The sequence below is a fragment of the Dermacentor silvarum genome, chromosome 2 (genome assembly GCF_013339745.2).
Source record: "Dermacentor silvarum isolate Dsil-2018 chromosome 2, BIME_Dsil_1.4, whole genome shotgun sequence".
Taxonomy (NCBI): Eukaryota; Metazoa; Arthropoda; class Arachnida; order Ixodida; family Ixodidae; genus Dermacentor; species Dermacentor silvarum.
Genome location: NC_051155.1, coordinates 117,363,424 through 117,379,255, shown reverse-complemented (window position 1 = coordinate 117,379,255; position 15,832 = coordinate 117,363,424). Strand labels below are relative to the sequence as shown.

Genomic DNA, 15,832 nt, shown 5'->3' with positions numbered 1-15,832 from the left:
TATATTTCAATATATTGAGGACCATGCAAAGCGGGTCTCCTTATGAAATACGGAAGCGCATTAGTACAACCACCCACTACGTATCAGCGTTCCCTTGTTCGAGCTTCGAGAGGAAAGATTAATGACGTCTCCGCGAAAGAGTTGCCATCCAATATTGTTTTTATGCTGGGAAAATATAAAAGCAGCACTATTTCGTACTTTATCATACTATAAACGTTGCAAATTGTTGCAACTTCGCTAACGTGCCCGATGTTGCACTTCGAGTCATCAATTATACTGAAGAAAAGTGTTTCCTTGAGAAGGAGAGCCGAACACCGCCACAACTTCCGTTTTCGGCCGTGAATGCATTTTTCTTTCAGCTGTCCTCCATTATATCTGATAAGATGCGTCAGCTGCATCTTGTTCCAAATGACTAACGCAAATACTCAGCGCCACAAAGTACAAGAAAACAGAAAAAGACGGCACTAAAAAGGCGTGGCTATACCCTCTCCTGAAGGAAGCGGGTTTTTCCCAGGGGAGCGGCCGGGAGCTTGCAAACATAGGGTAAGGTAGGATACGATTCTCTAATGGATTGCATGCGCGCACTGAAACCATGTTTCTTTTTCCTCTCTTCTCGCTGCTTATAAGATTATCTTTGTTTTCGCCGAACATTTCGCTATTTGAAATGAGGTGAAATATATTCAATGATAGCGCGAATATTGTTTGCCTGGTAAAGAAATGCCGATTATGAATTCTGCGCGATCTCCATCACTCGTGGCTATGTGTTTGTTGCGAAAATTTCGGGAGGACCCAAAATCACGATGCATGTCGACGTTATTGTGAATAACTTTGAAGCAATAGACAACCACAACGACACACAGGGCTGCTGCGGTGCTAGTTGCGGATGCCACCTACAGCAAAAAAAAAAAAAAATACAATGGCAGTGGGGACAGCGCGCGGTCCTCCTTCGTTTCGCTGGATTGTCAAGGCATTATTTTGTGCGTGTGCCGGTCGGCGTGCTTAAGCTTTACGATGATGGTTTGCCGCAAGTGCTTCCAGTCGGAGGACATCTATGTCATCTCATTTCGATCAAGCTGAAATATTTTCGCCAAACAAACGTCGCGAAAGCACAGCTTGCCTTGCATTGTTACGTCAACAGCGCGGAGCAGGTCATGAAAAACAAAAGTGTTTGTGCGAAGGAAATGCGCCTGTGTGTGAAGATTTCTCTTTTGTCTGCAGCACATTTAAATGTCTCTAAGGCAAAATGTGTTCTCATACAGTAATTGTCCACCTCAATAATCGTTAGCATCAGGTCAGCCTGTTTTTTTTATTTTTCGGGTTATGAAATGATTGCAATTGAGGCCTAAATGAAGCTGAGCGTCAACACTAATGGTAATTTTATACTTCGTAACGAAGTTCGAGTGAGCAGGACAATATGTTGACTCTCAGAAGTCTTGAGCGACTGTGGCTATTTATTGATCTCATGTGCGTCCTGTTGTAATAAGATTACAGTGCAGGAAGGCTGTGATCTAAATCAGTCTCACTCTGCATACTGCGTTCGTTTTGCGATTTGTATGTGTCAATCCATAATGAACAGGTCATTAACACAATTTTTCTCTGTTATCCTACATGCGATAAATATGCATAAAGCTCAGTGGTTATTCCAGTACACCACAGTATGAAAAGTGTTTGGTTCGATTAAATTGAATACTGTCCAGAAGATGTAAAAGTGTAGTGAAGGCCTCCGTATTTATTTTCATCACCTGGTCTGTTCTCGAAAGCACATGCCAAGCATGGTTAAATATCTCGGAATGCGGCTGCCATGGCCGGGAATTGAGCCCATGGCCTCGTGCTATGCAGCGCCACGCTTTAACCACCGAGTGGATTGAGTAAGTTAAGCAAATGTTAGATGAAAGCAATGAGTTGAAATACGAATCTATTGATACAGCTTACACTCTGTTAACCATTTTCTTATTTTATGCGTTTCTTTTAGTTGTGAAAACTGTATATATATATATATATATATATATTCCCATTTTCACGAAAAACTATGCCCCTGGGATTGACAGGGACTGCTTACACTTAAGAGCTCTTTTCTATTTAGTATTCTCACTACCACTTGAAATAATAGGCTGCACGCACCCGCTTCACTCCTCTCTACCCTTTCGACACTAATACCACTACAAACTCTCGGTTTTGAACATTTCGACTTCTCTCATACTCAACACACCAACTTAGCCGTCTCACGGCTGCGTGTTTCCGTGGAGCATCCGTGTAAGTTGTTGCCGCGACAAAGGCAAGTCCCATTGTTAAGAGGCTGGCCTTTGAGGCGTTCCATCTTCAACCAACAATGAACGTTTAGCGTGAATTGAATAAACGAGCGCACGCGTGCAACGCACAAATCATGAGCCCTGGCATCGGCGGATAAGCTTCACGTGAGCTTATAGCAACACACAACACTGCCAATGCGAAAATTCATCATACGTAGCCTTTGATATAGTGTTATAGCGCGGAAACATTTTACACGGACACAGGAAGGGACACACACATGAGCTATGCTTCAACATAATGTTTATTAGAAGCCTGATCACTATTTATATAAGACACCCAACAACTCAGACACGCACAAACACAGATGCATCGAGATACGACTAGTCTGTGCTTGTAAAAGAAAGTGAAGGCTTGCTAACACAATCTTGGCCTAGCTTTTCAATAGTTGCCGTTTCAATTATCAGTCTCGTTATTTCTTTGTGCTTGCGCACAACGAAACATTCTTGGAAAAGAGGCAAGCAACCATGTGTGCTTCGGTGGGCAGCTAACCAGCCATCACCACCTTTCCTTACAATTTTGCAGTGCTCTCAAAGCCTATCGTTTAGACATCTGCAGGTTCGCCCGACGTAGTGCCTACCAGACAATAGTAGTCTCTGGTATACGGCGCCTTCTTTGCAGGATACGAACCGTGTTCTATAGTTTTACAGCGAAACTGTCTATAGCCAACGATCCGGGGATTTCTTCGTGGCCTAACGTTGACAGAAAACTATCCTCATCAATGGCTGATACACCCAAATGCAATGGCTCATACCCTCGTAAGGCAGAGGCTACAAGCACTCAGCAAAATCAAGCGAGCAGCACATACATTCGTTGGAATCACGCATGCAACATACTGAACAGATACGTTTTAATAAAGAACGAGCTCAAAACAAGCATCCAAACCACATAATTGACGATAAGGCGCTCCTGCGCCTACATGCAATGTGAAGCACTTCGCGCTCCCCGCATACGCTTCCCGGTAAAGATTACCGTTGCGCAAGCTGCCCCGGCAACGGCACCTTGACTGTAGCGTACGAAGCAGGCAGTAACGTAACTACACTTTCATACGAAAAAAATCACAGCATATCCACTGGGTGAATGATGATGAGTGGGCGAAGCTCCGGAGGGAATCATCGGATCTCCCGCTTAAGGGGACGCTAGCACAAAGGCGTTAGAAACGTGCAGTACTCTCTAGTAAGGGGGAGCGGCCACAGATCTTACGCAGCCATTTACACATGCCGGAACGTGCACCGCGTTTGCCGACGCCATCACATGACTGCTGAGAGAGTATACCCCCCGTATTCATAAACGTTCCTCGACTTGAACTTGACTTGCCACCGCCTTGGGCAGCGCATTCGAAACGCGTTGAAGGTAAGGCGGAGAGGCCACAGCGTCTTACACCAGCTTCTTACACGGGCCGTAACGTGCTAGCACAAACGCGTTAGAAACGCGCTAGAAACGCGGCCTTTCGTTAATGTTGGGTATTTATTGCCATCGTGGTGCGTGTGTCTATGTGCGCTTCGTGGTGTAGTGGTTAGCGCCGCGCGTTCGGAAGCGAGGGGTCCCTGGTTCGATTCCGTGCTACGGACACAACTTTCGGAATTTTTTTTTTCATAAAACGCCGGAAGCGTTCTCCGGAAGCCGGAAGCTGGCTTCCGGAACTGGAAGTGGAAACGGAAGCGGAACCGGAAGTGGAACCGGAAGCGGAACCGGAAGCGAAAGTCGGCTTCCGGTTATACTATACGTATACATATATATGTATATATGGGTATACATACATATACGGACACACAACGCCATCTATTGAGCAATTCATAAAACTAGACGTGGCTACCTACTTCGACGGGGACGAACGGGTGCCGCTATAAGGAGCTTCGCCCCTAAAAGAAGAATCCGCTTAGCAATTGATTTGTGTTGTGACAGTGCTATGGGAAGGCCGCGTTTAGTGACGACTCCGCCTGCATACAAGGCGAGGCGAATTTCCATTGTCTCTGGTCTACTCTTTATATGTGCTTGAACTAGCAGTGCATGCCATGTCGCAGGCCGTCGAAATGTCTTAGGCTAATAATTAAGGTAAAGCGATTATGAATATTACCGCGCGAATAATTTCAACCTACCTCGCAATGAGCAATCGTTCTACTTGTCGTTTACAGCTTTGCTGTTCAACCACATTCACAGCGTGGATTGGAGATCATCTTTCTTTTTTGTCACAACCCACCATTTTATCAGCAACTGGGTTGCTGCTTTTGGATAGTTTTCTCAGCTTGTTCGGGGCTGTGAAAACCACGGTATCTATCTATTCAGCCCCTCACGCCGACCAAGTTGCCCAAGTTGTATACCTGCTTGGGCCGCTAGGTAAGTGCGCCTGGTCGCTATGCCACAGTGGTCGTTCTATTGTCGTTATCCCAGCTTCATGATATCTTACTCTCGCCATGCCCTCGTCATCGTGCCTTCTACCCCGAGCCAGTGATCTAAGTTGGACGGGCCACTAGCTGTGGAGTCGTGGTCGTGAGGGTGTCGTAGTTGTTGCATCGTCGTCATTCCAGCTTTGGCATCCGACACTTGTCATGCCGTCTTCGTTGCATCACGTTGGTCATTACATCGACGTAATCTTTCTTCGTCATTACTGTCGCCATTCAATTGTGATGATGCCCTCTCTGACGTGTCATCGTCAGACATTAACTATCATGCGTCCATTGTCATACTGTCGCCGCAATGCCTTAGGGGTCCTGCCATCAGCTTCACCCCAGATGCGTCACCTAACTTTCGCCATACCGTCGTCGTCGTTATACAGGTTTCGTAATACAATCACCGTCACGCCATTTTCATTACACACTCGCCATCATCCAGTTGTCGTCCCGCCATTGTCACGACATCGTCATTGCTGCATGCAACTTTTGTCGATCCCTGTACGTAATTCCCTGTTGGTCATTCTCTCCTAATCGTGCTGTCATCATTCAATCGTGATTATACCACTGTTGTCGTCATCAGATTGCCTACATGTCGTTTTCGTCCTGTTGTCTTTATTCCATCCTAATATTTTAGCATTTGAAATGTTATTGTCATCGTGCCATCATCGTTATACGCCTGTGACGCGCCGTCGATATCATTGTTTCTCTGTCCTTTCATTGTCACTGCATTGGCGTCATGGAGCCGTCGTCACTTTGGCACCTTGGCAAGCGAGTGTCATAGCAAAGTCGGACGACATCGGCGTACGTAGTATATATAGCCGAATCAACTGAAGTGTTAGTTTTACCACTACACGTGTTAAATAAACGTGACTTCAGAAAAATGTTCTGTCGCTACGTTGCTTGATTGCTATTCGCAATATCGTAGGCGGTCATTGTGAGGTAAGTACTGCCGTAATGTTTTATGCCTGTGGGATATTTTGTACACGTATGGCATAGTGGCAAACTTTCTTCGGCCAACGAAGACAGCTGTTTAGTATGCCCTACAGCTGCAAGGTGGTTTCCTGAGTAGTGCTTCCGCAGCTGATACAAGAATGTGGTGGGGATATCCTGGTTGCGTTAGGTGAGCCTTTTGGCTAAGAAGGCCGGTCCATTCAAAGTGAGAACAGGATTTCATGAGAGCATTGTCAAGACAGTGCCTCACGATACTCGTTTTAAGCAGTTTCGAGAAGGAGGAGCTAAATGGCAACATCGGTGTCTTTCCACTATGTTCGCAAGACCCGCCCATGCAGTTTGTATGAAAATGAAGATGTATATCCAAGAACCTCATAGACCAATCGTCACTCGGAAATTCATGCGTGAGTTGCAAGAGCACCAAACATTCTCGAACCAATGTTAGTTCGTCAGAGTCTTCAGATTCGAATTAATCTTTCTCACACGCAAGCAAAAACAAGTAGTCATCCTCGTATCTAAAACATTTTATGATTTTTGTGCCCGTAAGACGCGCCAAAAGTGATTTTGTCATGACTGGATGAAAACAGATCACTAATGATAGGCGCGATGCAAGATCCAATGCAAACGCCTTGCTTTTGAATAAAGAGTTTCCCATCCCAGTGGATGTACGTCGAGTCGAGGTACACAGCTAAACGTCCCAAGTGATGCCTGTACTAAATATCCGATGTATCTTTAAAATTGAACCAACCAAACTGTGTGGAGGCGTTCGTTCTTCATCCATTCAAGCAATGCGTCACGAGGCCAGGAGTAGTAGAACTCCTTTATATCTACAGAGAGGGCCCCAAGACCTTCGTTGGACTGAGGCGACACGACATTGAAGACCTCTTATGACTTTTTCGCTAAAAGAGGGTCATCTGCCTCCAATATATTTACTTACCTTCCAAGACCAAGGCAAGGGGTTTTTGCCACTTGTCTGTTACTAACACTATGACCCATAGGGGAATATGCGGCGGATGCGTTTTCGCGCTAAAGAAGACTTTAAAGAAATACTTTTTCGCATTTCCCCATTTTCGCCAGCAAGTTGTCTAGACTAACCCTCTCGCATACGTATTTTGTCCTCTTACTTATTTACATGCGCACATCGAGTCGGCAATCAAGAACATCAGAAACCACTTCACTGACTTTGGACAGAAAGATGCCATTCGACATTACAGCCAATCCTCTCCCCTTATCAGCAGAGTGTACACGTAAGGAATGTTACTTAAGAAAGGACTCAACGCGTTTGACAGGTATACTCGAGGATCTTTGCTTGCATCAGGTCTGTACATCAACTCCTTCCGAGACGCAACGAGATTCCTCTGAGCCAACCGAATGACAGGATACAGGACGCACATGAAACAGCAGTTCTGGAGCAGGCTGCTTGGGCTCTACTGCGAACTTGGGTCTCAGGGAAAGCACGTTGCGAATGTCACAGTAGACGGGAATGGCACAGGTGCTGCCCACAGCTCCAGCATATGGACAGCACCTGTGGGCGTAGATTGCCTTCGAGGAGCATGCGCATGCAGCCCAGGGAGAAGATGAATCCAAGTAGGCTCAGTGACTTGGTCTACGAAGCGAAGAAAGTTCCGGAGTCGACGTTTCCCCTCTTCCTCATCCAAGTTGTCGAAAAACAGGGACGCCAGCCAATGGCGATATACTCGAGCTTGCCTGCAGCATTTCCATTTCAGAATCTTGCTAATACTTTTGCCATGTGCGGTCGAAGGAAGGGAGCCGCAGAAGAGAAATCTGCCGTCCTCTGAGAGGTAGCCGTTTCAGAAGAATAAAAACTAAATTAAAATTACGGGCCGGGCACGTTACAGCGGCAATCAGCGTAATAATGGTATTAGGAACCGGATAGACGCAAAGAAAGGGGCCAGATGTGACAGAAATAAACTGAGCAAGGATTGACTTCTGGCCGAGTTGGAGCGTCATCTTTGATATTGTGTTTTAACGCGGAAACGTTTTCACGCACGCACACAGGAAGGGACACACACAAGCGCTAACGTTCAGCATAATGTTTATTGGAAGCCGCATCCGCGCATTTTTAAGCATGAAATGCGTTTAGCTCCCGTTGTCGGCGACCTTCAAGTGACTTTAAGCCAAAAGCCATGCAGGGCCATTATCTGGGCACTCAAACCAACTTAAACGAGAGCATCCGGGCATCGTTGCGAGCACACAACGAGATCATCCGGGCAACCAGTCAGAACCTACGACAATGTGGTCTCTGGCCCCCAACCCTTTGTACACAACCGCATTACATACGCTAGTTACTCCCCAAAGAAGTCACATAAAATACTGCTTCCAATTTATCCCTAATGTTTGTTCACAATATCACTCAAGCTGTAACTTCTAGTACGCTGAAATTTTATTTGTCATTTCAAATAGCGAACTTCCAAAAGCAGATACAGGGCACCATACACTTGATTGTCATCTTTTGGCACTGAGACACGGTTGGCCTGTGCACTTTTCAACGCCAGTGGTCCATGAGTTGGCCGCACACTTGCAGCCAATGACTTCTACGCGATAAGCAGAAAAAGTAGCGAGAGACGCTGAGCGTGCTGCACTGTTGGAAGAAGAAAAGCGGTCAAAGGTGGTGTCACTGCAGGCAGCAAGAGACGCCATATGGTAGCCACTTCATGCTTACACATACTCTCGTTTACGGGAGAGCAAACAATTTTTTTTCTTTTTCTGTAGTTTATTGGTGTGCCTGATGTGTCTGGCCTTCTACTTTTTTTTAGTGCTCCCGTTATAGAGCAATAGCATATCATCTTAGAACAACCCTGTGGCTGTCTTACTGGATATATTTTAATGTGAAGCGTTCTTCTCTGCAGTCCGGCCACTTTCTGGTGGGTGACCCTACCTCACTGCTTTTGCGGGCTGATCTTGGTGATTGTGCAGTTTAAAGTTATGCGCCAGTGTCACGGCTGAGTATGTACACTGGGTATATGCATTGAGTATGTGCACTGGGGCCACGAGGTATGGACCACTTGGTATGTTCCCATGGGTATGTGCCACTGATCATGGGCGCCCATGGCCACTGAGTTGACATTGCCAATGTTATGCCATTATTATTATTATTATTATTATTATTATTCTAAACAGTACAGTCTATATTCTCAACATAACCATTCGCTACACAATAGTTACATCATCCATAGAACCATTCTCTACAAATCATGAACGCTTCGCTTCATCCGCAAGATACACAAAGTCGCTCTTGGCGTTCCGATTAGAGCATCCACACAGAGGGTGATGGCCACAGCCACAATTAATACCTTTGAAGAATTAACCGAAGCACATCTATCATCGCAATATCACAGACTCTCCACCACTGAAGCTGGCCGTGAGATCCTGAGACAACTTCACTACGCCCCACCACTCAACGAGAACAAGCGACATCAACTTCCTCCGAACATACACGGCCAATACCCCATCCAACCCCTACTCAGAAACATGCACCCCGAATTTCACGTCGAACGCCGGAAACTTCGAGCCAAGGCGCTACAACGCAGCTACACTCTTAGTCAAATACCGTATAATGTCCGGCACATATGCGGTATATTTTCGTTCCAGCGTAAAGTACTGCATATAAACGGACTTTCGAGCAATATTATGCGTGACAATGGCTGCGGCGGCAGGCTAGGCCCGCTATATGCGGCCGCGAGCGGACGCAACGCTTATATGCAGCCTTGCAAATTTGGCGCGCAAAAAGCGCGCCGAAGCGTTGAGAGAGCGTTACAAAGCAAAAACTGTAAGGAGCAGTGAGGGTTATGCTTTGAGGGAGAAAGTAAAGCAAAATGCAAAAGGAGAGAACGAAGAGAAACAAGTCGACGCCTCCGCTTTGCTTTGATGGCGGAGGAGGAGGAAAGGCTGCGCCGACCGGACCGGGAAGGAGCGAGAACATGGCGTATGGCGGCGTGCGAGGCGATTGTTTTCGGCGGTAATTATCGTCATATCTTTGTACCGGCGACGTTATGCGACTGTGTTCGTGTTGTGAAGTGATCTGGCCGCGTCGGTGAACGCTCTCGATGATGTCAGGGATGTTCAAATCCACCGTTGTTACCGGAAATTGCAAAAAAGCAGTGCAACTTCGACAACTCGTGTGAGTACGACGGCCACACGGGCGATCAGCGGCGGCGGGCCGCCATGTGCGCTGGATCGGCGGGCCCAGGAGTGCGTGCTGTAGAGCTGCGAACCTGTGCCTATTTGGTAGGTCGATTTTTGTTTCCTCTACACTACGCTTACTAAATGCTTGATTTCTACCATTGCATTATTATGAGCCAGCAGATAACGAATGTCAGTGATTTAAATATCTGAACGTGTAGTACTAATGCGAACACGCTTTTTATAAGTTTTGGTGTGTAAAGTAGCTATAACTGCAGGCGTAGCTCCGTTTAGTTTTCCCCCTAATGTATGATTGCAGGCGATTTTTTTTTCTTGCGTAGTCAGGTGTCCATTTGTTGAAACTTCATGCTCGAATTTTCGTTAGGGCTTGCGTTTTATAACGGCGCTGGTAATCGCGTGTAGCGTTCTAACCATGAAATGTGCCTTTTTTAAAATTCCTTTCGTGGGCTTTGCGTGATTAATTCATTGCATTTCGTAGTTGCAGTTCGTCAAACGACGGTTATATTTTGAAAAAATTTTCTGGTGTGTTACGCACTTTCCTCTGTGTAGTGTGTCGGTTTGCGTAGATTTCTGGCTTTCCTGTTTAATGCGTCCAGTTCACTAATATTCAAAGCCCAATTTAGCACGAAGCTTGCGTGACGCGACCGTAATCAAATAACTCCGACGACGCAGCAGCTCCGAAGTGACGGTTTGCACTAGCCGCAGGATTTGCCACATTATTACTTGGAGATAAGCAGTACACTCGTTACTTGTCGAAGGGCTGAAGTTCTATGCAACTGGGAAAATTTCAACAACGCAACATGTCACGTCGATTGTAGCAAATTCAAGTTTTATAGCAGACGGAAAAATCTGGTTTTGAGTACTTGCGTCATTCCAAAATGCCACACATCATTTTGTGAGATAAAAGCGCTGCATGCATAGCTAAAAAAACTATGAAAGAAGCAAAAGAACATTACAAGTTGGACATTTTGCTTTTGTGTGGTGATTGCTATATTGTGTTGATTTGCGACTATGAAGTACGCACTAGCCCCAAAATAGGCCTTAATAAGACCTTTCTTATGAGCTTATGCTTCTGGAGTTATCAAATTTCTGCATTTTCTTTTTATTCTCGCTTAACTGAATTTTTTTTTCTATACAGGAATAAAGTGGGACGTCAACAATAATAAGAACGCCACCCATGAAAGCAGAACCCCGGGCTCTCCATTGGAACTTTAGAGTGGACCACCGCACCGGTAAGCGAAAATCAGGCCAAAAATGGCTGTTCACTGCAGTGCGGAAATATATGCTTATGATGAAGCACACGAAGAAAAAGCTCATATTTTGCCAGCTCAAAAGTGGTGCGGGGCTCAGAAAGATACAAGTGTTTACAATATTTCTTGCACGCGGAGAACATTGAAGCACTTACACGAGCTGTAATATCACTAGAGATACACACACATTCGAGAGCGTCTCACTAGTTTCTGCTGATTTCAGAACAGTGGTAAGTCTCTGAGTTTAGGCCAGTGTAAATGCAAGTACAACTGAATTCCAGTAAGTGTAAGGGACATAAATGAGTGCCCCTGAGAGCCAGCTGACAATGTGGGCCTATTAATAATTACCTGCAAGTGGGGGGAAATATGACTGTGAAATAAACCAGAAGCCCAAGCACATTGAGTTGATTTCGAAGAGGCCAAGTATATGTGAAATGTGTTTGTACATAACGTGAAGAATGCAACTGAATGTATGTTTCTCTCTTTAGTTGCTTGCCAGAGCATTATGTGTTTGCGTCTATGGTCATGGCTTGATTACTTTATTTTACACTGTGTATGCACTCATTATATTCAGATTAATTAGGGATGAACTTTAGTGCTAATAATGCCAGTGAAATTTCAAATACAATGCTGTAAATTCAAAGGTCAGACACATTCGCATGTCGTTCACAATCTCTTATGAGTTATTCACATGTGAAGTGTGTGATATGGAATGTTCAGCTTTCTGTAGTAAATCATGGACACCTAGTTTTATAATGCTGACACGTGCTCTTGGAGAAAGGAGGTAGAAAGATAGGAAGACAGGCAGGTTCACCGGCATAAATACGAGTGAATGTGCTGAGGAAGGGGTATAAAGGGAATGAAAGGCAACAGGAGAGCCTAGATTTAAAATAGAAAGGAAGAGAATGTGTGCACATCAATGCAATGCTGTGCACTACAGCAACAACCCACATGTCAAGTAGCAGGGCAATGCAAGGGTGTTCAACACAGTCTGAACAATTATTCTCTCCGCCAACAAGATGCAATTCAGTGCAGTCAAGTGTGGTTTTTAAGCCACACCAAAATGAGGGCAGTCAAATAAAAGACCTCGGATCATTATCTCGCAGTCTCAGAAGTTTATGGTTAACATTGAGATCTGTTTCTTGCAAGATCACTACTATATTGGCCTCGAACAACTATTGAACAAACATAGCCCTAAGAGGGCCAAGGTGATGCAGTTTTTGGAATCATCTAACATTGAGTGGCATTTCTTTTTCCTTCCAGGTACGACGGTCACCTGGAGGCCCAGGAGTCATCAGGACAAATAACTCTGAATATATATAAATGATATCTAATGTGTTTGTGATGACGGAGCAATTATGTCAAAATGAAACACATATTTAAAAATGTTTTTTTTCTCTTGTTAGCAATGTATTCATAAAAAACTTCACTTGGATCTCTCTGCATTCACCCAACCACTGCGGCATGTATACAGAGTGTGCTCCGCAAGACAAAAGATTTTTTATGTTGCTTGGCTCCCAAAAGAGTTCTTCAATTCAAATACGTACAAGGTGTGTTCGAAAAGAAACCAAACTTTTGCTTTAACATCTTTATTGCTTATTGTACAACATTTTATGCATGGCCCCTACAAAGTAGTCCCCTCTTCTGGCAATACATTGTTCCTATCATCTCATCCATTTTTTGAAAGCCTCCTGGAACACTTTTTCTGGGATGGCGCGTAGGTCTCGTGTCGCATTGTCTTGAATTTCTTTTATGGGTTGGAAACGACGTCCTTTCAACGTGATTTTAAGTTCGGGAAACAGGAAAAAGGCTTCTTGGGCTAGGTCTGGAAAGTACGGTGGATGGGGCACGAGAGTGTGATGTTTTGCTAGATAGCCGCAGACAAGGAGAGACGCGTGAACTAGGTCATTGTCATGTTGCAACAATTAAGTCTGGGTTTCCCACAATTCAGGCTTCCTACTGGACACAGCATCCCACAAACGCGCTAGAATTCCTTGGTAGACCGCCTTGTTTACCATCTCACCACGTGGTACAAATTCCTGATGGACTATATCTTTCCAGTCGGAAACCACCACCATTACCTTGATTTTTTTGCTGACTCTTGCGTGCTTTCTTGGACGAGAAGACTGTTCGCCCACCCACTGCGACGACTGCACTTTTGTTTCAATATCAGAGCCATAAACCCACGTCTCATTGCCTGTTGTGATGTTACAGAAGTTTTCATTATCTCTGCCAGTGGCATGCAGTTCCCGGCTTATTTCAACACAGGTGTTTCTGATCGACAGTCAACAAACGCGGCACGAATTTTGCACTGACACGATGCATCTCAAGTTTGTCATTCACAATAGGATGCCATGATCCTATGCTGATGCCCACTTCGTCAGCTAGTTCTCAAACAGCTAAACGACGATTTCCACGAATCACAGCACGCACTCTCTCGACATGGTCATCATCTGTTAATGTGGAAGGTCGTCCAGGCTTGGGATCGTCACCAACCGACATTCTGCCTTGTTCAAAATGCTTAAACTACTCATAGCACTGAGTGCGACTCATACAGTTTTCCCCATATGCTTGGCTGGGCAATTGAAATGTCTCTGTGAAAATTTTGCCAAGTTTGTAGCAAAATTTCACACACACACGTTCTTCTACATCCTCTTTCGTTGTTACTTTGGCACTAATCCAACAAACAGCTTGTACACGTGCGCACTTCGGCGGCAGTAGCTCACCAACCAATGGTCAGAGCAAAACGCAGGTAAATGGCAGTTTGTTGTCTAAACCCGCTGCTACATGCGTTCAGTAGCCGCAGCGTGCTCTTTGCCGGTTTGCGTGCTATTTCAAAAGTTTGGTTTCTTTTTGAACAGACCTTGTACATTAACATGCAGCGCTTTCATTCTTTCTTTTTTTCATTCTAGTCATGGATAGCTATTTTTCATTAAAGCTGGGAGCACTTAGCTGTCTAAATTCCTCATTAGATAACTTATCTATAGAAAATGTGGCCTTACAGTAAGTTTAGTACATATGTGTGTTCTGTTCCTCATGTTGTAGTTATCTGCTATTTTATGTAGTTTTGGTTATAAACAAAACTTTCTTTAATGAACAAGAAAACGGTAAACTGAGAGGCCCAACTCTTGTTGGTCGCAACTGCAGGAAGTACGTGCAAGTTAATGCGTTATGCTTGTTTCACATTTTAAAAGCTGCAGGCACTAACACTGCCTATCTGCTTTTGTATTTCCTGTAGCAGTGTGGCTTTTATTTGTTACTGTCAGAGCTGGGTATATAAGTCCCCATTCTGTGTTGAAAACCTACAGTGAAACTATGCTGGACACTTTTCACTTTGTTGTGTTGTAAATAAATCATTCCTCTTTTGAAAAATATGTTCTTTGTCTGTGTCTGCATGAACGTACGTGTCTGCAATAATGTACAGCATGCTTTCAGATGGCGTACACAAATGAAGTGGGCATTCCACAAAAAGCATACTTAACGTTGTAGGAGAAAAACGTGTGCTTTTAATAAATGTGCATATAGGGCGCAGTTGATATAACGAAGGCAGAGGCACTCATCTAATGTGCACGACACCTAAATCCCAATTCTATCTCTCCTTCGTGATAATTAGGTATGCTAGCGGGCAGTCCATCTCACCTGCTTGCAACCACTTCATGGCACACCTTCCTTTGCCGGACACAGCACAATAGTGCGTGCCCACTTAATACAGCGCGTGCACTTTATTGCAGTCTGCACGCTGCTTTCTTTTTCTGTTTTGAGATAACTAAAAGTAGTTTGTGCATGAATGCGGCTCGTCTTGCACACGGAGAGTCACTTGCATTCCAGATAGCAGAGAGTGCTCATTGCGTGGTGCTGATCACACAAACGCAGCGCAAGATACAATGGGCAAATTGCGGTTATTCCACGTTCATTTTGCGTCGAAGCCATCGACTTGCAAGGGTAAGAATGGAGCCGTTGTAAGCTTCGACACGCCGGCAAAATCCCGCCTTGTTATGCGAAATTTCAAACAGCTGATTCGTTCACTTTCAACGACCGTCGCCGCAGTAACATTAACTACAACGGAACAGCATAATAAGACCGGTTCGAGAGCATTCTTCTTGATACTACCAAAAGCTATTATGTCAGTCTTTCGGACAGGGCATCCCTGTTGAGGCCAGTGGAGGTGAATGGAAATATTTGACGGTTCAGCAAACTTAGACGGGCCGGTAATATCCCGCCCGCTTATTCGACGTCTCCGAATATCGGAGCCGTATTGTCGTTATACCGTCGAGGCAGCGCAACAGCACGGATCAGTTTTAACTGAACCTTCTGAACGAGGTTAAAAGTTTCTCAGACAAAGCCGAGTTCCCGGTTAAACAGTGACTGCAGCCGCATCATAGCGAATAAAGAGAAAATATTAATGAACTACATTTGCCTGGCGAAGCAGCTTTTCTTTTCGTGCCGCCCCCCATGCTCCGTAATCCTACCCCATTTAGCCTTTCCGCCCCACATGACAGCTGTTGAAAGCGCTATTTGTATACTGATACTCATTTAAATACATCTACTGTCACCAACCACCTAAGCATCGGTAAAAGCTACACAAACTATGTGTATATCACGCACGATTGCCGACGGTGAACGATCGACATTAAACGACAGCCTCGGAAACACAAATGTATCTACAAATAGCTGTGCAAGTCCTCCACGACAGCATAGTGATGTGGAGTAGTGGTTAGCGTGTTTGGTTCTCACGCGGTGTACCCGGGTTCGATTCCCAGTGTTTTC

General features: G+C 45.0%; 1 long non-coding RNA gene across 1 annotated transcript; it reads left to right on the top strand.

The window, feature by feature from the left end:
- Window positions 1-9,203: 9,203 nt before the first annotated feature.
- On the top strand, window positions 9,204-13,806 carry LOC125943138 (uncharacterized). The gene is made up of 3 exons (XR_007465589.1): window positions 9,204-9,899; window positions 10,954-11,047; window positions 12,329-13,806. It is a non-coding gene; the product is annotated as an uncharacterized LOC125943138 (long non-coding RNA).
- Window positions 13,807-15,832: the final 2,026 nt, after the last annotated feature.